Raw genomic sequence first — 23330 nt, forward strand, 5'->3', positions numbered from 1 at the left:
GGTGTTTAAAGGTCAAGGTCACAGCTACCTTGCATCTGAAGGAGTATAAGATAATCTATGCATTCATGTGCTCCAATTTTACACAAATGCCTCATTGGTGAAATGATGAAGCACTGATATTTTACGATATTTTATTTAAGAGGTCAAAGGTCAACTCTGACACCATAATGTTCTGCAAAAACACTTTTCTGGCCATGACACTAATCTCGAGTGTCCACTTTGACACTGCTGATTGTACAGATCTCGTGTGCTGCTGACGGGAAGATGTGTGAGAAGCATCCAAGTTTTCATAGACATGGACATAAACTTTAACTGCAACTTGACTGGTGTGCGGCCGTATATCTTGTTGTTTTTTATTTGCACTGTGTCCCTAAAAGTGATGGCTGAGAGGAATCACATCTGTAGGAGTCTATACATCCTGATCTTTTAAGACTCTAGATGTAGAAAAGAGGAATACTTTCAGATTGTGACAGAAACCTCCCTGTGAGTTTGTTACAGCTTTAGTCTGTCAGGTAGCATGTTATACAGTGTCCCCAAAATCTGTCAGCACTAACCCTGAGAACCTGTCAGACTCTGCATCCATCAGAGTGCCACATTTGCCTCTCTTTCTTAGATTTTGCACGCAACGCATCAAAGAGCAGGTGAACAGACAATGAAGCGCTGTTGTTGTTGGATGAAAACATTGTGCTAATGGTTCAGCTGAAGTGTAGAGTGTTATACTTGTCTGTGGGTTGAGAGAAGTCTTTGTGGATTTAAAGTTAAAAGCCAACTTGGATAAATGAAAATTGGATGGTGGTCAAGGTGAATGCTTTTCACCTCACATTGTGGAGTCGAGACATTTTCACGCTCTTGTTTTGGCAGGATACAGAGCGGCTCTGAGAGAAAGTTAAGAATCCAGATTTTTATTGGCTCAGACTGTCTTAACATTTAATGTTTTGGTTTCTGTTGTCAAAGTACTACCCATTACAACAAAAAAAATCTGATTCGATCAGCGGGCACAGATTGATAGCTGGTTATGCAAAGCTACAGTAAATCCAAAATTCTTAACTGTGTTACTGCACACAACAATGAAACACTCATAGTGTGATCAAAGGTGACAGAAAACTGGCTTTCAAACATATCTGGCATTTGTGAGAACCTTTATATATATATATATATATAAATATAAAAATAAATATATAGAGAGAGGGGGAGAGAGATATATAGTGTGCTGAAGTGCCAGCCCTGTTTGAGAAAAGATCTATCATCAGCGGCTGTCATGAATTAAACCATCTGTAGCAAGAAAATTTGGAAAAAATTGAAAACAGACGTTCAGTGCACCCTGTGTGCTTAAACAAAAGCTGAAAAATGTCTTTGTGTGTGTGTATGTGTGTGTGTGTCAGTGCCAGGGACATGTTCGCCAGTTTCACACTGGCTGAAGTTATGAAGTGGCAAACTTCCAGCGCTTTGCTTCCACATCCACTGCAGCAATCACACTCAGGGTTTAACCTTTTGCCTTTTATACCAACACACACATGCCCATATATGGTGTGGCTCTGTGCCGCTTGGTGTGGCTCAAGTGGAGGTCGATCATCCATCTCTGTCTCACTCTCTCTTTCAGCAAGGGCCATCATGGCAGCCGTCAGCGTCTTTAAATATTATTGTTTTTATCATGATTAATGTGAACGCCACATTTCCACCAACCAGACAGCACTGTCAAAACAGTACGTTTTGTTGTGGTAATGTTGTAATGGCATTAACAGTGACAACAGTAACATTTTGTTCTGTTCTCCAGTTAAGTTGAAAGTGTTTTGGGCATTTATGAGATGGTGATGCAGTCTTATCCACCTGAGATGTGTCAATTGTTGAACTTGAAAGTGTAGGCCACAAATAAAGCTTGGTAAGCTGTAATCTTTAAGTTCTCCGGGACCACTTTGATAATAGCCGTCAAAAAGTTAGGAGCAATAACTGTGCCATATACATTTAAAGACTTTTCTCCTAAGGAAAACCACAGAATCAGTCATTTCACCAACTGCCTTGAACACACACACATATACATGTACTGTATAGCTATTCTTGTGACTATAACAAATAAGGTCTCCTAATATACTAAAGTAGTAATTAGAACCCAAACTTAACCTTTTCTCAACGCTAACAAGGTTGCTTTTTTGTCTAAACCTAACCCAAGCTGCAGCCTCCTGGGCCAAACGATTAAGCCAATGCAAAAGTGCCAAAAAACTGCAGTTCCTCAAATGGCCCCTTGAGGCTGGCTCCAAGAACGAGTCAATCCCCAGAGACCCCCATGTTAAAATGCCCAACTTTACAGTAGATATAAACATGTTTACAGCCTTAAAACGGTTTTGGTTTCAGAAGCTAATGTCCCCATTCATGAAAACTATAGAGAGAGTTGATTTTTGTATAACTCACCAAGTTATTAAGGCTTAAAGTTAAGCCTAATTAAGGGCATGGAGTAACAGGTGGGTGTCATCCATTTATGTTGACAAGTCACTATTATGGTGAAATAACCGCATAACCATGACATAACTCCAGATTCACAAAGCAGCTGCAGCTGTTGCTATTTCAGTGTTTTCAGTTCATGGAAGTTAATAGTAAAGTTTTGGTTGTCTGTAAAAGTCTTGTTCAGCATTTGTTTATGCCAAAATATCCTCTAGGAAGTTTGATGTTTTTTTCAGCTGTATATTTTGTTTTAAAGGTTTTAATACAGTTTTTTTTGTTATTAAAAATTATTATTAGTATTATCACAGTTAACCATAGCTGTAACTATACTGTGCTAACCAAGCTATCAGCTAGTGTTAGGGTTGGCTCCGCCCTCTCATCCAAATTACTTTAGCTCCAAAAATCAAAGATGGCAATAGCCAAAATGCCTCACTCAAATCCTCACGGGTAATGTCGCATTGGCTATGTTCATTATATTATATAGTATGTGGTTGTAGCTTCACATCTAGCATACAGACATGAAATCATATTTATATTCTCATGTAACACTCAGCAAGAAAGGGCGCAAGCACATTTTCCTTTCCAACCAGTCCTTTCAAAATGAAAACATGAAATAACCAGTTCGCTGTGAACAGGTTCAAAACTAAATCTGTTCCTGCCTAAATCACACCCACATCTTATGCAATTCTCATTACCCATGCATAAAGTTTTGCCAATTTGCTGCTGATGAGATGGAGCCTATAAACTCCTAAACACTGTAGTAACCTATAGCTGTTACATATTGATTAGTCATTAGCATTGCACTTAATTTTGTGGAAAAAGGAAAAGTGTGGAGGATATGTCTTAAGTTATTTTTTGAAAATACAGTGTATATATTATAATTCAAATATGAATGTAATAGAAGCAACCCACAAAAACAGCTTGTACAGCTCTTTTTTTTTATTACAGCAGACTTTTTCAGCTGTATTCCTCCTTTGTATCTTGCTTTCATGTTCTTGCTTTCTATCTGTTTTACATCTCACACATAATACTGGACACATACACACACATAGACACACACACACACAGCACTGCGGTGTATCCTGGCTCTCCCACAGAGCAGCGGGGAAACACCAGTAAGAGAGGAGGAAGAGGCACATCACAGGAGTGTCTCCCCACCAGCACAGTCCTTCTTCACATTTTTGCCATTTATGGCCTCCACCCACTCCACCCACCCACCATCCTGACTCTCTTATGCAGACACACACACACACATGCATGCACACCTCCGTCGCGTAATCACAAGATAAACAGCTTCAGTGAGGATAAAGCAGTTGCTAAACTTAACATAGTGACGCATCATTATCCCAGACTACTTGTCTCTCTCTCTCTATCAGACTTTTGCAAAAATTCAAGACACCCAGTCTGGTCTATGAAACAATGTGTATGTCCACCTACACATACCACCATGAAAACACATTCAAAACAAACAATACAAACTACATCGCAAGAATCAACATATCGATCAAAAGGCAATGCACAGAAATGTATAATCTGCGTAATAATGAGCCATAAATTGGTGTATTACCCAGGTAATCTTAAAGGCTGCAATCACAAGGTATGTTATCATGTTATGTTTAATATGAAGCTTTACATTTCTATACCTAACCTTCATAACTTTGATTTCCTAAACCTAACCTATGTAACTTTATTTTAAGTATGTCACATGACGTCACCATGTGTGGTGGGCTTATTTGTTACATATCATACAAATAAATGTAGTGCATTTTTCAAAGATATCATACAAATTGTTGAATGAGGACATATTGCAGTGCTGAGAGGGAACTACAAGAGAAATGTATACAAAAAGAACTCAGGCAAAGAAAAAGTAGTTTTTCATGCTGAAGCCAACTTGGCAGTACACTACAGATCTGTTTTCATCATGTTGTAACTATAATTTCTGCATGGCTTTAGTGTTTCTGGGAGTAAAACGATCATGTGTACCAATAAAAGCTAAAAAATTTACCTTTCATCCTAAAATACATGAGATTAATAGTAGTAATTCCAGAGCATGAGCTAATAGATACAGTCAGTATTTATGGGGACGGCTATACAATGTCATATCCTTTTACACTGAGGGGTAAACAAAGCATCCTGTATGTCAAATAAAGTTAAAAAAAAATCAAGAGTTAGAGGGTATTTTTCAACTTGGCCCCTATTTTATAAATTACAGTTCATTTTAATAGAGTCTGGTGGGTTAGGCGATGGGGATCTCAGCTGTTTGTAGTGAAACAAAAAGGATCTTAAGTTTTATCCAGTGTTGGATTGTTTAGCCACTGGTTAAGAGTTGGGAGCCTCTAAAGACTGATAGTTCTTGAGGATGCAAATCCCTAATGGCATGAAGCAACGTTGGCGCTGTTATACTGCCTCTAAACATTCATGGAATTGACTAAAACATGCTAGTCTATTACATTATAGCATTAATGGCTGTAGAGTACTGATATACAGTAATGGTAAGTTTACTAAATGCAGCGGTGTGTCTTAAAAAAATGGCTTTTTACCCCGGCCAACTTAACTCTCACCCACTCCCTAACTAAGTCTAGAAACTGACTGTATCTATAATAAACCCAACGCCCTTTGTCTAGTACCCACAATTCTTCTTTTTTCCACCCACAGACCTCTGCTCTGCAGGGAGCCCATCCAAACTGTCAAACTGGGCACGTGTATATTTTTTTTCCGCTCTGTGCCCAGCTGGCTTTTGTGTCATTTTTACCCTGAGAAATGAATCTGGGTGGTGGTGCTGTGGTTCGGGGAGATTACAGACCTCTGAGCTCCAAACCTTGGGAGGAGACCTGCTGCACCACAGGCTATAGAAAGCCTGCAAACCACAAGCCTGTCATCTAAATGCATACAGTGAACTGGTGCTCTGCCTCTGGAGGGAAACCAGTGTGGAGAAGAACGCTCCAGTGTGCTACTCACTGCTGTTTTTTCATTCAGAGGTGACAGGTGTCTGTCAAAACCGCCCTCGCACTGGCACACTTTGAAACTAGTTTGCTCCTGTTTGATCAAACTTTTTCAGGCACTCCTGCCCTGACAAGATTCGGTCTTTCTCTACTGATAGAGGGAAGAAAACCAGCTATTTTATCCATCTTACTGGAGATGGAAGTATTTAAATATTTTAAATAAACATCAAGTATGTGGGATTTAGGAGGATATATTGGCAGAAATACAACATAACAAGAATGCTTTGTTTAGTGTAGAATCATCTGTATATAAGAATCGCCGTGTTTTTGTTAACCTTGGAATGAGCCGTTTATGTCTTTATAGGCAGACATAAAATGTATGAAAAAATATGAGCTATTTACAAATTGTCCATAGGGTCCTCAACATCAAACTGCCATTTTGCTATGGTAGCTAAAACCAAACCAGATGAACCAAATACTGGCTCTAGATAGGGCTATTTATGCTTTGGCGTTGGCCACCATAGTTAGCAGCCCCAATCCAACAAGCAGTGTCAGAAAAACACAGATTTTATTAACATAAAACGGCTTTATTTAGTGTTTTTATCAGTTTAAATTATGGGGTCTGTTTTGGAGAGGAGGAGACTTTTGCAGATAATTCAGGCTCCCAGTAAACACCTCTTGAACATCTCTATCTTAAGTTATCAGATGAGAAAGGAGAGCACTCATGAGCAGGTGCTTGACTCATCTGAGATGTGCAGAGCAGCATCTAAGAAACACTGATTTTTAACATAAAATTGATTTTATTTTTTTGTTCAGTTTGTTTGATTTGGAGATGAGGAGACATCTGCACCTAATTCGACTTAAAGTAAAAGACTCCCGAATAATGAAGGAATCCTAACCATACAGCACACAGGCGAAGTTTTAGCTGGTTGCAATTTGTAATCCTCACCACTAGCTACCACTAAATCCTACACACTGTTTGTTTAAATGACAGTAGAAATACCCCAGCATAAAATATACTCAGTAACCTATAAAACGTATGTATTCAACATTTAAATACAATTAAATAACAGAAGTATTTGAAACAACATGTAGTTAAAAGTGCTCAGTGGAGCTTTTTATAACCAACAAAAGTTATGATTACTCTCTTTTGTTCTTACTAAAATAGGAATTTTCCTAACCAACATACCTGCCTTTTAAACTAAGACTAATCCAAAAGTAAGAAAACAGTCAATACTGTGAACAATTTCATCTTCAGTTAAAAAATGTATGAAAAAATATAAGATCAAAAATTGTCAGTATTTTTTCTATACACAAATCAAATTAAAAATAAAACTGATTTTTACAAACCAGTTTTTATTAGGTGAACGCAATCAATCTTATAAAATTTTAATAACAACTTTAACTGACTAGCATTTCTGATACCAACGAGGGAGGGTAGTCACATTTAATCTGTGCATCATACGCCATAGCACTACCAGCAGTCAAAACTTCACAAGGTTTTGTTAAAGTATTAAAAGTAAAAGTATTATTTAGGCAGAAAGGCCCTTTCAGACATGTTGTATTATTGTAAATATGATATTGTATTTCTAAATCCATTGAAAACATCATATGCATTATGATGAACATAAATTTTGTATGTAAAATCGTATAAAGTAAAGTGAAGTTGTAATTACAATTCTCAGATAGGCTCGTTTTCATGCCACTTAATTGCAGCAAATGTACTAGATTACATCCCACTACTGAGTCATTAGCATTGCACGTCATTTCACACACTATACTAGATGCACTCAATCTTGATATGTGCATGTCAGCTGTGAGTCGCTGTAACTTGTTGTTTCAGAGGCTGTTAAAGTTTCTGCAATCTTCTCTACTCGTCATTCTCTCCATCCTCACTTCTGCTGGCATCCCACCCACAACCTCCGTCAGGACCCCTGCTGGGAGTCCCCCTGGACCCCGGTTTGGCAGGCAGCCGTGTCGGATGTGTCGACTGACCCTAAATCCCATTGAGATGTGAGCTATTATGTAACACTCAGAGCTGCTCCTGAATGCCAATTACGTCCTCGAACTCAATAAGAGAAGATCAAGCAGCAGAGTAAGAAATAAACCCTGCATATTCATGAAGATTGAAGTGAAGATCCACGTGACTGTATTACAGAAAACTGGATCTGTACCAATTAACAGCTGAAATGACTGACTGGAAAGATCTGTCCAACTTTTTAGATGACAGAGCACTGTAATCTGAGACATACAACATATTGAAATATAAAGCAAGATTATTCCCATTTAAAGTGGTATGAATACCAAAGCGTGTTCGCCAGATATCAGAAATACTATTTTGTGTCATGAGAGAAAGACACACTGCGTACATGACCTTCCCTAAAGGTCTAATTCTGTCAGTAAAGATGAAACCTCCTGGCCTGACCACAGGTTTGATCACACCTCGATGTTGCAGTGCTGTGTCCGGAGGGGACGCACCTCACATGAAAACACCAAGGAAGACTCACCAATGACAGATGAATGCAGTAATAATCCCCCGGTGATGAAACGCCGATCAGGAAGAGAGGAATAAAACAAAAAGTTGTCAGGTCCGCTGATCAAAAATGACGCGTCTGACCTTCGCAGATGCGGGAGCAGCTGGATGAAAGGAGAGCTGTGTATGCAGCTGTATGGACAGACGGGTGGATGGATGGACAGATCTCGTCCGGACAGACCGAGCAGCTCTGACTTGGATGAATGAATCCCTAAAACGGAGGGTCAGTGGAAATATACGGAGCGGAGCTGCTGGAGTTCCCGACACTCTGCTGCCTCTGACCGGGCTGCTGCTGCCGCTGCTGCTGCTGCTGCTGCATACCGCTGCAGCTCCGCACTGATGGAGGACAGCGACATCTAGTGGCATAAAGCGACAACACAAGCTCCGTGCTCATTAAGATGAAAACACAAACAGAGTACCAACACTATTAGGTCTTTCTGAGTCAAAGTATAGATGCTCCTGGTCAAATATTACTCAAATACAAGTAAGAAGTTGCTGAGTCATATTATCACTCACTGGGTTTTTTTTTTCCATCAACGTAGATTAAGAGAACAAAGCTCATCTGAAAATGCCCATTTTAAACTATCTGACTATAATCAATGCTGACTCGAGACAGGCTTGCATGGCCTCGTTTCGTGCACACGCTCGGGATGCGTTAGAAGCCCAGATGAATGGATGGACGAAAAATCGATCAAATGAGTCAGAAAGAGGGAAAATAAGAGCGCCGATTTTTAAGCAGCTGAACAAACGCTGCTGGTGGAGTTTATGAGGAATATAAAGCGGTATATAAATTACAGGGTGTGAAGGACGGCCAGGGGAAAATGCATACAGATTAAATTCATAAGTTATACAACCCTAATTAATTAATTAATTAGTATTTGATTATAAATAAATGGTCAGATAGGTTACTGGCACATTGTGGCTGCATGAGTACAGTTATGGACTTCTGAATTTTAGAAAAGAAAAAAAAAATAATTAAATGCAGTACCTAAGTCAATGTACTTCATTACTATCCACCGCTTCATTTAAACATGTTGTACCGAATTTAATGATGTTATGTCTTTCGAAATTGCTGTTTAATTTAGCAAGGCTAAAACGTTTTTGTTTGATGGCTGTTATGTTCCAGCAGTGGTTCAAACCTTTTTCCTGAGGGGACCCCATTTCTATCAGTGAGTAAACTATTTAATGGATATTCTTATATTTATTAATAACAACAGCAATACAGAAAAACTGATAAACTGCCAGGTTTATCAAATAAAAAACAACAATTGCAACAAGTTTGTGTAAAATAAGCAATATGGAGGAGTTTTTTAGCATATTATTTCCTGTAAATATTCCATCAGATATGAGTTTTCATAACATTTTTTGGAAGTTACTATGTGATTCTCTGGCTGTGTTATGATTTTTTTTTTTTTTTTTTTTACTTTTTGTAACAATTAATAGGCTTCATTTTTGACAAATGTTCTATTATGTCTTTGGTTGTTTTAACTGTGTACGTTTCTATTGCAGGAAGAAGCTTTGTTTATCTTTGAATACAGCTTGTGTTCAGGTCTTCACCCTGTTCTTATCCTGTGAGTTTTTTTTTTCTTTAAGGTTATATCTTGAATTATAATTTAAACTTTAAGTAAAGCTGCATGTGGCACTGAGCGGAGTCCAGGCAGATTGCAAGCATTTGGTGCTTGCTTCTGTTTTGACTGAAGAGAGGCCAAACTATTGATGTTTTTTAAAATGATTTGCAGTAGTCATCACTACATGCTGATGCTCTTTTGACATATATAAATCTACCACAATATAGAATTTCACCTGTACACAGTAGAAGTATACTACATGGAAGAACTGCAAAAAGTCATGTTACAGATTGCCGATTTTTTTTTGCATTTAATTATATAGTATGCTGGGAAAAAAAAGCAAAAAATCGGATTATTATTAGAAGAAAAACAGTGTTGTGTATCGAATAAATGTGATAGTATGGCATGTCAAAAAAAGTCATAATAGAGACAAAATGTATTATTCCTTTCAGGATACTGCCCCAAAGTGAAATAGGTCAAATTAGACATCCTATTCAAACCACAACCTCATGTGTTGATAAAATGCTGTGATATCGTGTTAACCTGTCTGATACACTATCAACATTGCATCTCAGGTGAAGGAGCCCTGCCCTGAGCAGCCACAGCAGTGCTTTATAACCTGAAGCCAGGCAATCGGGTGCTCATTAAAGACTACCAGGGGTGTCACTCAAAGCAGAGATGGTACCACGGTCCAATCCAGGTGCTGCTATCCACCGAAACAGCTGTAAAAGTCACAGAAAAAGTCTACTTGGGTCCATATCAGCCATTCCAAACTCGTGGGGCTCTCCACTCACCTGCAAAAGAGGTCGGCTAACGCCCAGAGCCAATTCAAGTCATTACAATGGATTAAGGACTCTTCAGGAGTGTAGGTGGATTGCTGCTCCTACGGTGACCAACACGGACTGCCAGGAAGAGAAGTTGAGGGTGACAGTATTGGCATACTGTCCGAAGACAACAACAACACAAGATAACAAACAAGAGGTGAAACAGCACCCTCCTCCTACAAGTAGCGTGTCAAACTACCACCTAAGTGACGGCAGTAGACAACTGTGTCACCAACGAGGGATCAGCGATGGAACCCGCATCCCCCAGACCCTGTCATCCATTCTGGATGGTTGGACGGGGTGGCCTCAGGTGCTCTTTATTCTTCTTTTTCCTCCTTGTAGTAATCATAGTGTTTCATATCACAGTCACACATGACTGTCTCTCTACTGACACACAGAGACTCATCAAACAGAACACGTACATCATCAGATCCCGCTATGGCCATAAACAATGTGTGGTGAAAACTTATGACGCAAGTGGCAAGCAGACACACCAATGAGAGCTGCTTTGCTTGGGAGACTATGTGAACAGGTGCCTCCAGATCATTTTGCACTTCTATAACACTTAATGGGTCTTTGGCAAAATGTGTTTGTTTGTAGTATTAGACATGATCTTAGCTGATAAAGGTGATGCTTGCATAATGTTCAGCAACTCTTAATGCACATCACCAGTGCGAACATTCACAGAGGCCCTTACCAAATTAGAAACACTCTTCAAGGAACTAAAAATGAATGAGGTGACAGGCACATGGATGATGGACTTATTTCACTCAATTTTTGGAAACTGGAAATCATTAGGGGACTGTTTCTTCATCTCATTGTCAGAGCCACTGACAAGTCAATCACACACTAGACGGCTTTTTTAACTGGAAAAAACCCAAAACCTAATAACAGACACTCAAGATTTGCTCCCTACAGCTGCATGTTCTACAAAATCAGCTAATACTAATTCTCTATTTGTCAGTTCATGTGTGTATATATATATGTGTGTGTGTGTGTGTGTGTGTGTGTGTGTGTGTGTGTGTGTGTATGAACTGACTTGGAGTAAGCTAATGGATTAGTGTATGTTAGGTTCACCTTACCAACTTGGTTTGTTTAATTTGTATGTGAGAAAGGAGACAAACACCAGTGTTTCCCCTACAATGTTTCAGATCAGGCCAACGATCATCAACAATCACAACTATTTTCTAGACTTTCTAAAGTGCGTGGATTAAACTCTGCTAGCTAATTGGGGCATTTTGCATTGGTTGTGTGATGCTAAAAACAATTAATCCACCATATGGCAATCAGACTGAAGAGCCTCACTGCTTCAGGCTGCAAAGCAAATAATGCAGGAAGTCACAGACACACCAGCAGCCAATCCTGTTAATTTTCAAAATATAACATCCTATGCATACTATTTTGCTTTACTTAGTCACTTACAGCGAGCTGTATGGAGGTATGCACAAGTCGACAGTTTGTTTTTTTTACTCTCACTGCCAGAATGCAGGATTGCAGGTTTAAATTAATGCAGTGGGGAAAAAACAAAGGTCACTGGTTAGCTAAATGACCATAGTACCGCCAGTCAAAAAGAAAAAAATCCCAACACACAATTCATTTTGTTCTCATCTGAGCTAAGGAGCAAAATTAGAGATGGGAAAGGAGAATTATGCTGTGGTCTTGCAGTGAATCATGTGCACATTGCTCATGATGTACAACTATTTTAAAATAAATGCAGCTTACTCAGACATCCTCTCTATGTTACGTTGTTTTAAGTTTTTAATATACATATACATAACATACATATTCAGTTTTACCACCAGACCTGAAAAAAAATTCTAGGGGAAACACTGAACACCTTATCTAAACATGGTAACCTCCCAAATTCTCATAATACTGTGTTTTCCAATATAAATATGTGACTGAATGTGATCTTCTTTGTTACACTCAGCTTATACTTTTTAGTGTATGAGCTATGTCTTGTTGTCTGAAAAAGATTAACTCAGTTAAACCCCCTTTTTCTGTTTTATCACTTTATTAAATGTGCTGCCGCAACTGCATTAATTTTTTGGTAATCTTTTCCATGGAAATTCTGCAATTTTGTAGTTTTAAAAAAGTAAAAGTATTTGAAAAAATAATTTTAAGACAGAGTATAGCATGTCAAAAATGAAAAGGTGTCATAGTGAATGATGAATTGAAAAATGAAACAATGAAAGTTATTGTATAGCATGTCAAAGCAAGAATTGAAAGAATTGAGAAGAATTGAAAAAATGAAAAGGGGTTAATACAATTTCAAAAAAGCATAGTATAACACTTTGAAATAAAATGCCAACATATCATGTCTTTAAAAAATTAAAAAGTGTCACATACAGTATGTTGATGAAACTTCATACTGTAGCAGTCTGAAAAACTGAAAAATTGAAAAAAAAATGAAAATGACAAAAAATGCAAGGCTATAGTAGACCAAACATGTCATAAAATGACATGTCCAATAACAGCCAAAAACTACATTGAACCAATTTGAATAGGCCTCCAAGACACGCTATAGCATAGAAAGTTGCAAAGAGGGCCAAAGGCACCATAATTTGGCATGTCAAAAGATGACAGAAAAGACAAGGCTATATAGGATGGCAAAAACGCCAGAAAATGACATGACCCAAAAACAGCTCAAAAGCAAATTAAACAACTTTAAATAGCCTTCTAAGACATGCCATAGCATAGCAAAATGCAAAAGGGCTAAAAATGCCCTAATTTTGCAATGGGAAAAAAATGACACGATATGATATGTAGGAAAATTAGCTCACTAAGACATACCATAGCATAGAAAGTTGCAATGAGGGCAAAAACACCATAATTTGGCATGTGGAAAAAAATGACCAGACATGGAAGGCTATAGTAAGGCAAAAATGTCAAAATATGACATGTCCCAAAAACAGGGGAAAACCACATTAAAGCACTTTAAATAGCCTTTCAAGACAAGCTATAGCATAGAAAGACGCACAAAGGGACAAAAACAGCATAAATTGGCATGTGGAAAAAATGACCGAAAAAGCAAGGCTATAGTAAGGCAAAAATGTCAAAATATGACATGTCCCAAAAACAGCTGAAAAGCACATTAAACTAGTTTAAATAGCCTTCCAAGACATGCCATAGCATACAAAGACGCAAAAACGGCCAAAAAAACCCATCATTTGGCATGTGAAAAAAATGACAGAAAAAGCAAGGCTATAGTAAGGCAAATATGTCAAAATATGACATGTCCCAAAAACAGCTGAAAACCACATTAAAATAGTTTAAATAGCCTTTCAAGACAAGCTATAGCATAGAAAGGTTCAAAAAGAACCAAAAACATCATAATTTGGCATGTGAAAAAAATGACCGATAAAGCAAGGCTATAGTAAGGCAAAAATGTCAAAATATGACATGTCCCAAAACCAGGGGAAGAACACATTAAAGTAGTTTAAATAGCCTTTCAAGACAAGCTATAGCATAGAAAGATGCAAAAAGGGACAAAAACACCATCATTTGGCATGTGGAAAAAATGACTGAAAAAGCAAGGCTATAGTAAGGCAAAAATGTCAAAATATGACATGTCCCAAAAACAGCTGAAAACCACATTAAACTAGTTTAAATAGCCTTCCAAGACACGCTATAGCATAGAAAGACGCACAAAGGGACAAAAACAGCATAATTTGGCATGTGAAAAAAATGACCGAAAAAGCAAGGCTATAGTAAGGCAAAAATGTCAAAATATGACATGTCCCAAAAACAGCTGAAAACCACATTAAACTAGTTTAAATAGCCTTTCAAGACAAGCTATAGCATAGAAAGATTCAAAAAGGGACCAAAAACATCATAATTTGGCATGTGAAAAAAATGACCGAAAAAGCAAGGCTATAGTAAGGCAAAAATGTCAAAATATGACATGTCCCAAAAACAGCTGAAAACCACATTAAACTAGTTTAAATAGCCTTCCAAGACAAGCTATAGCAAAGAAAGATGCAAAAAGGGACAAAAACACCATAATTTGGCATGTGAAAAAAAATGACCGAAAAAGCAAGGCTATAGTTCTGTTTGTGTGTGCAAAAATGTCAAAATATGACATGTCCCAAAAAAATGACAGCCAAAAACCACACCCATGAAAAACAGGACCACATTAAACTAGTTTTAAATAGCCTTTCAAGACAAGCTATAGCATAGAAAGTGCAAAAAGGGACAAAAACACCATAATTTGGCATGTGAAAAAAATGACCGAAAAAGCAAGGCTATAGTAAGGCAAAAATGTCAAAATATGACATGTCCCAAAAACAGCTGAAAACCACATTAAACTAGTTTAAATAGCCTTCAAGACAATAGAATTAAAGGTTCAAAAAGGGACCAAAACACATAATTTGGCATGTGGTTAAAATGACCGAAAAAGCAAGGCTATAGTAAAAAAATGTCAATCAATGACATTCCCAAAAACAGTTTTTTAGCCTTCAAGACAAGCAGCAAAGAAAAGGCCCTGTTTGATTGTAAAAAGCACCTTAGTTTATTTGGCACAACCCCCTCGTCCCACCCTCCTAGACCGCAATTGTGAATTTTTGATAGTAGTAATACTTTCCAATGTTATTTGTGCCACACATGCTATGACTCCATCTTCTCTTTTGATTGTTTGACAAGCTATAGCATAGAAAGATTCAAAAAGGGACCAAAAACACCATAATTTGGCATGTGAAAAAAATGACCGAAAAAGCAAGGCTATAGTAAGGCAAAAATGTCAAAAAATGACATGTCCCAAAAACAGCTGAAAACCACATTAAACTAGTTTAAATAGCCTTTCAAGACATGCCATAGCAAAGAAAGATGCAAAAAGGGACAAAAACACCATAATTTGGCATGTGAAAAAATGACCGAAAAAGCAAGGCTATAGTAAGGCAAAAATGTCAAAATATGACATGTCCCAAAAACAGCTGAAAACCACATTAAACTAGTTTAAATAGCCTTTCAAGACAAGCTATAGCATAGAAAGATGCAAAAAGGGACAAAAAACACCATAATTTGGCATGTGAAAAAATGACCGAAAAAGCAAGGCTATAGTAAGGCAAAAATGTCAAAATATGACATGTCCCAAAAACAGCTGAAAACCACATTAAACTAGTTTAAATAGCCTTCCAAGACAAGCTATAGCAAGAAAGATTCAAAAAGGGACAAAAACACCATAATTTGGCATGTGAAAAAAATGACCGAAAAAGCAAAGGCTATAGTAAGGCAAAAATGTCAAAATATGACATGTCCCAAAAACAGCTGAAAACCACATTAAACTAGTTTAAATAGCCTTTCAAGACAAGCTATAGCATAGAAAGATTCAAAAAGGGACAAAAACACATAATTTGGCATGTGAAAAAAATGACCGAAAAAGCAAGGCTATAGTAAGGCAAAAATGTCAAAATATGACATGTCCCAAAAACAGCTGAAAACCACATTAAACTAGTTTAAATAGCCTTTCAAGACAAGCTATAGCATAGAAAGATGCAAAAAGGGACAAAAACACCATAATTTGGCATGTGGAAAAAAATGACCGAAAAAGCAAGGCTATAGTAAGGCAAAAATGTCAAAAAATGACATGTCCCAAAAAACAGCTGAAAACCACATTAAACTAGTTTAAATAGCCTTTCAAGACAAGCTATAGCATAGAAAGATGCAAAAAGGGACAAAAACACCATAATTTGGCATGTGAAAAAAATGACCGAAAAAGCAAGGCTATAGTAAGGCAAAAATGTCAAAATATGACATGTCCCAAAAACAGCTGAAAACCACATTAAACTAGTTTAAATAGCCTTTCAAGACAAGCTATAGCATAGAAAGATGCAAAAAGGGACAAAAACACCATAATTGGCATGTGAAAAAAATGACCGAAAAAGCAAGGCTATAGTAAGGCAAAAATGTCAAAAAATGACATGTCCCAAAAACAGCTGAAAACCACATTAAACTAGTTTAAATAGCCTTTCAAGACAAGCTATAGCAAAGAAAGATTCAAAAAGGGACAAAAAACACCATAATTTGGCATGTGAAAAAAATGACCGAAAAAGCAAGGCTATAGTAGGCAAAAATGTCAAAATATGACATGTCCCAAAAACAGCTGAAAACCACATTAAACTAGTTTAAATAGCCTTTCAAGACAAGCTATAGCATAGAAAGACGCAAAAAGGGACAAAAACACATAATTTGGCATGTGAAAAAAATGACCGAAAAAGCAAGGCTATAGTAAGGCAAAAATGTCAAAATATGACATGTCCCAAAAAACAGCTGAAAACCACATTAAACTAGTTTAAATAGCCTTTCAAGACAAGCTATAGCATAGAAAGATTCAAAAAAGGGACCAAAAACACCATAATTTGGCATGTGAAAAAAATGACCGAAAAAGCAAGGCTATAGTAAGGCAAAAATGTCAAAATATGACATGTCCCAAAAACAGCTGAAAACCACATTAAACTAGTTTTAAATAGCCTTTCAAGACAAGCTATAGCATAGAAAGATGCAAAAAGGGACAAAAACACCATCATTTGGCATGTGAAAAAAAATGACCGAAAAAAGCAAGGCTATAGTAAGGCAAAAATGTCAAAAAATGACATGTCCCAAAAACAGCTGAAAACCACATTAAACTAGTTTAAATAGCCTTTCAAGACAAGCTATAGCAAAGAAAGATGCAAAAAGGGACAAAAACACCATATTTGGCATGTGAAAAAAATGACCGAAAAAGCAAGGCTATAGTAAGGCAAAAATGTCAAAATATGACATGTCCCAAAAACAGCTGAAAACCACATTAAACTAGTTTTAAATAGCCTTTCAAGACAAGCTATAGCATAGAAAGATGCAAAAAGGGACAAAAACACCATAATTTGGCATGTGAAAAAAAATGACCGAAAAAGCAAGGCTATAGTAAGGCAAAAATGTCAAAATATGACATGTCCCAAAAACAGCTGAAAACCACATTAAACTAGTTTAAATAGCCTTCAAGACAAGCTATAGCATAGAAAGATTCAAAAAGGGACAAAAAAACACCATATTTGGCATGTGAAAAAAAATGACCGAAAAAGCAAGGCTATAGTAAGGCAAAAATGTCAAAAATATGACATGTCCCAAAAACAGCTGAAAACCACATTAAACTAGTTTAAATAGCCTTTCAAGACAAGCTATAGCATAGAAAGATTCAAAAAGGACCAAAAACACCATAATTTGGCATGTGAAAAAAATGACCGAAAAAGCAAGGCTATAGTAAGGCAAAAATGTCAAAAAATGACATGTCCCAAAAACAGCTGAAAACCACATTAAACTAGTTTTAAATAGCCTTTCAAGACAAGCTATAGCATAGAAAGATGCAAAAAAGGGACAAAAACACCATAATTTGGCATGTGAAAAAAATGACCGAAAAAGCAAGGCTATAGTAAGGCAAAAATGTCAAAATATGACATGTCCCAAAAAAACAGCTGAAAAAACCACATTAAACTAGTTTAAAAAGCCTTTCAAGACAAGCTATAGCATAGAAAGATGCAAAAAGGGACAAAAACACCATAATTTGGCATGTGAAAAAAATGACCGAAAAAGCAAGGCTATAGTAAGGCAAAAATGTCAAAAAATGACATGTCCCAAAAACAGCTGAAAACCACATTAAACTAGTTTAAATAGCCTTCCAAGACATGCACAAGCTATAGCATAGAAAGATGCAAAAAGGGACAAAAACACCATAATTTGGCATGTGAAAAAAAATGACCGAAAAAGCAAGGCTATAGTAAGGCAAAAATGTCAAAATATGACATGTCCCAAAAACAGCTGAAAACCACATTAAACTAGTTTTAAATAGCCTTTCAAGACAAGCTATAGCATAGAAAGTTTGCAAAAAGGGACAAAAACACCATAATTTGGCATGTGAAAAAAATGACCGAAAAAGCAAGGCTATAGTAAGGCAAAAATGTCAAAAAATGACATGTCCCAAAAACAGCTGAAAACCACATTAAACAAGTTTTAATAGCCTTCAAGACAAGCTATAGCATAGAAAGGTTCAAAAAGGGACAAAAACACCATAATTTGGGCATGTGAAAAAAATGACCGAAAAAGCAAGGCTATAGTAAGGCAAAAATGTCAAAAAATGACATGTCCCAAAAACAGCTGAAAACCACATTAAACAAGTTTAAATAGCCTTTCAAGACATGCCATAGCAAAGAAAGATGCAAAAAGGGACAAAAACACCATAATTTGGCATGTGTAAAAAAATGACCGAAAAAAAAGCAAGGCTATAGTAAGGCAAAAATGTCAAAATATGACATGTCCCAAAAACAGCTGAAAACCACATTAAACTAGTTTAAATAGCCTTTCAAGACAAGCTATAGCATAGAAAGATGCAAAAAGGGACAAAAACACCATAATTTGGCATGTGAAAAAAATGACCGAAAAAGCAAGGCTATAGTAAGGCAAAAAAAATGTCAAAAAAATGACATGTCCCAAAAACAGCTGAAAACCACATTAAACAACTTTAAATAGCCTTTCAAGACAAGCTATAGCATAGAAAGATGCAAAAAGGGACAAAAACACCATAATTTGGCATGTGAAAAAAAATGACCGAAAAAAAGCAAGGCTATAGTAAGGCAAAAATGTCAAAAAATGACATGTCCCAAAAACAGCTGAAAACCACATTAAACTAGTTTAAATAGCCTTTCAAGACAAGCTATAGCATAGAAAGATGCAAAAAGGGACAAAAAACACCATCATTTTTGGCATGTGAAAAAAATGACCGAAAAAGCAAGGCTATAGTAAGGCAAAAATGTCAAAAAATGACATGTCCCAAAAACAGCTGAAAACCACATTAAACTAGTTTAAATAGCCTTCCAAGACAAGCTATAGCAAAGAAAGTTTCAAAAAGGGACAAAAACACCATAATTTGGCATGTGAAAAAAATGACCGAAAAAGCAAGGCTATAGTAAGGCAAAAATGTCAAAAAATGACATGTCCCAAAAACAGCTGAAAACCACATTAAACAACTTTAAATAGCCTTTCAAGACAAGCTATAGCATAGAAAGATGCAAAAAGGGACAAAACACCATAATTTGGCATGTGAAAAAAAATGACCGAAAAAGCAAGGCTATAGTAAGGCAAAAATGTCAAAAATGACATGTCCCAAAAACAGCTGAAAACCACATTAAACAGTTTAAATAGCCTTTCAAGACAAGCTATAGCATAGAAAGATGCAAAAAGGGACAAAAACACCATAATTTGGCATGTGAAAAAAATGACCGAAAAAGCAAGGCTATAGTAAGGCAAAAATGTCAAAATATGACATGTCCCAAAAACAGCTGAAAACCACATTTAAACTAGTTTAAAATAGCCTTTCAAGACAAGCTATAGCATAGAAAGGTTCAAAAAGGGACCAAAAACACCATAATTTGGCATGTGAAAAAAATGACCGAAAAAGCAAGGCTATAGTAAGGCAAAAATGTCAAAATATGACATGTCCCAAAAACAGCTGAAAACCACATTAAACTAGTTTTAAATAGCCTTTCAAGACAAGCTATAGCATAGCAAAGAAGATGCAAAAAGGGACAAAAACACCATAATTTGGCATGTGAAAAAAATGACCGAAAAAGCAAGGCTATAGTAAGGCAAAAATGTCAAAATATGACATGTCCCAAAAACAGCTGAAAACCACATTAAACTAGTTTAAATAGCCTTTCAAGACAAGCTATAGCATAGAAAGATGCAAAAAGGGACAAAAACACCATAATTTGGCATGTGAAAAAAATGACCGAAAAAAAGCAAGGCTATAGTAAGGCAAAAATGTCAAAATATGACATGTCCCAAAAACAGCTGAAAACCACATTAAACTAGTTTTAAATAGCCTTTCAAGACAAGCTATAGCATAGAAAGATGCAAAAAGGGACAAAAACACCATAATTTGGCATGTGAAAAAAATGACCGAAAAAGCAAGGCTATAGTAAGGCAAAAATGTCAAAATATGACATGTCCCAAAAACAGCTGAAAACCACATTAAACTAGTTTAAATAGCCTTTCAAGACAAGCTATAGCATAGAAAGGTTGCAAAAAGGGACAAAAACACCATAATTTGGCATGTGAAAAAAATGACCGAAAAAGCAAGGCTATAGTAAGGCAAAAATGTCAAAAAATGACATGTCCCAAAAACAGCTGAAAACCACATTAAACTAGTTTAAATAGCCTTCAAGACAAGCTATAGCATAGAAAGATTTTCAAAAAGGGACCAAAAACACCATAATTTGGCATGTGGAAAAAATGACCGAAAAAGCAAGGCTATAGTAAGGCAAAAATGTCAAAATATGACATGTCCCAAAAACAGCTGAAAACCACATTAAACTAGTTTAAATAGCCTTTCAAGACAAGCTATAGCATAGAAAGATGCAAAAAGGGACAAAAACACCATAATTTGGCATGTGAAAAAAATGACCGAAAAAGCAAGGCTATAGTAAGGCAAAAATGTCAAAATATGACATGTCCCAAAAACAGCTGAAAACCACATTAAACTAGTTTAAATAGCCTTCAAGACATGCTATAGCATAGAAAGATTTCAAAAAGGGACAAAAACACCATAATTTGGCATGTGAAAAAAATGACCGAAAAAGCAAGGCTATAGTAAGGCAAAAATGTCAAAATATGACATGTCCCAAAAACAGCTGAAAACCACATTAAACTAGTTTTAAAATAGCCTTCCAAGACACAGCTATAGCATAGAAAGATGCAAAAAGGGACAAAAACACCATAATTTGGCATGTGAAAAAAATGACCGAAAAAGCAAGGCTATAGTAAGGCAAAAATGTCAAAATATGACATGTCCCAAAAACAGCTGAAAACCACATTAAACTAGTTTAAATAGCCTTTCAAGACAAGCTATAGCATAGAAAGGTTCAAAAAGGGACAAAAACACCATATTTTGGCATGTGAAAAAAATGACCGAAAAAGCAAGGCTATAGTAAGGCAAAAATGTCAAAAAATGACATGTCCCAAAAACAGCTGAAAACCACATTAAACTAGTTTAAATAGCCTTTCAAGACATGCCTATAGCAAAGAAAGATGCAAAAAGGGACAAAAACACCATCATTTGGCATGTGGAAAAAAATGACCGAAAAAGCAAGGCTATAGTAAGGCAAAAATGTCAAAATATGACATGTCCCCAAAAACAGCTGAAAACCACATTAAACTAGTTTTAAAGCCTTTCAAGACAAGCTATAGCATAGAAAGATTCAAAAAGGGACAAAAACACCATAATTTGGCATGTGTAAAAAATGACCGAAAAAGCAAGGCTATAGTAAGGCAAAAATGTCAAAAATGACATGTCCCAAAAACAGCTGAAAACCACATTAAACTAGTTTAAATAGCCTTTCAAGACAAGCTATAGCATAGAAAGGTTCAAAAAGGACAAAAACACCATAATTTGGCATGTGAAAAAAATGACCGAAAAAGCAAGGCTATAGTAAGGCAAAAAATGTCAAAATATGACATGTCCCAAAAACAGCTGAAAACCACATTAAACTAGTTTTAAAAGCCTTTCAAGACAAGCTATAGCAGCAAAGAAAGTGCAAAAAGGGACAAAAACAGCATAATTTGGCATGTGAAAAAAATGACCGAAAAAGCAAGGCTATAGTAAGGCAAAAATGTCAAAATATGACATGTCCCAAAAAACAGCTGAAAACCACATAAACTAGTTTAAAAAGCCTTTCAAGACAAGCTATAGCATAGAAAGAAAGTTCAAAAAGGACCAAAAACACCATAATTTGGCATGTGGAAAAAATGACCGAAAAAGCAAGGCTATAGTAAGGCAAAAATGTCAAAATATGACATGTCCCAAAAACAGCTGAAAACCACATTAAACACTTTAAATAGCCTTCCAAGACATGCCATAGCAAAGAAAGATGCAAAAAGGGACAAAAACACCATAATTTGGCATGTGAAAAAAATGACCGAAAAAGCAAGGCTATAGTAAGGCAAAAATGTCAAAAAATGACATGTCCCAAAAACAGCTGAAAACCACATTAAACTAGTTTAAATAGCCTTCCAAGACATGCTATAGCAAAGAAAGATGCAAAAAGGGACAAAAAACACCATAATTTGGCATGTGTAAAAAAATGACCGAAAAAGCAAGGCTATAGTAAGGCAAAAATGTCAAAATATGACATGTCCCAAAAACAGCTGAAAACCACATTAAACTAGTTTTAAATAGCCTTTCAAGACAAGCTATAGCATAGAAAGATTCAAAAAGGGACAAAAACACCATAATTTGGCATGTGAAAAAAATGACCGAAAAAGCAAGGCTATAGTAAGGCAAAAATGTCAAAAAATGACATGTCCAAAAACAGCTGAAAACCACATTAAACAACTTTAAATAGCCTTTCAAGACAAGCTATAGCATAGAAAGACGCAAAAAGGGACAAAAACACCATAATTTGGCATGTGAAAAAAATGACCGAAAAAGCAAGGCTATAGTAAGGCAAAAATGTCAAAAAATGACATGTCCCAAAAACAGCTGAAAACCACATTAAACTAGTTTTAAATAGCCTTCCAAGACAAGCTATAGCATAGAAAGATTTCAAAAAGGGACAAAAACACCATAATTTGGCATGTGAAAAAAATGACCGAAAAAGCAAGGCTATAGTAAGGCAAAAATGTCAAAAAAATGACATGTCCCAAAAAACAGCTGAAAACCACATTAAACTAGTTTAAAATAGCCTTTCAAGACAAGCTATAGCATAGAAAGATGCAAAAAGGGACAAAAACACCATAATTTGGCATGTGGAAAAAATGACCGAAAAAGCAAGGCTATAGTAAGGCAAAAATGTCAAAAAATGACATGTCCCAAAAACAGCTGAAAACCACATTAAAAACAGTTTAAATAGCCTTTCAAGACAAGCTATAGCATAGAAAGATCAAAAAGGGACAAAAACACCATAATTTGGCATGTGAAAAAAATGACCGAAAAAGCAAGGCTATAGTAAGGCAAAAATGTCAAAAAAATGACATGTCCCAAAAACAGCTGAAAACCACATTA

General features: G+C 36.4%; 1 protein-coding gene across 1 annotated transcript in view; it reads right to left on the reverse strand.

Moving 5' to 3' along the window:
• Nucleotides 1–8182, reverse strand: part of rerg (RAS-like, estrogen-regulated, growth inhibitor) — a 58247-nt gene extending 50065 nt beyond the window's left edge. The window contains exon 1 of the mRNA XM_042511487.1: nt 7886–8182. The gene's annotated coding sequence lies outside the window, so the exon portion shown is untranslated. The remainder of the gene's footprint in view (nt 1–7885) is intronic.
• Between the last annotated feature and the right edge of the window lie 15148 nt (nt 8183–23330).

Source organism: Plectropomus leopardus, chromosome 22 (genome assembly GCF_008729295.1).
Source record: "Plectropomus leopardus isolate mb chromosome 22, YSFRI_Pleo_2.0, whole genome shotgun sequence".
NCBI lineage: Eukaryota > Metazoa > Chordata > Actinopteri > Perciformes > Serranidae > Plectropomus > Plectropomus leopardus.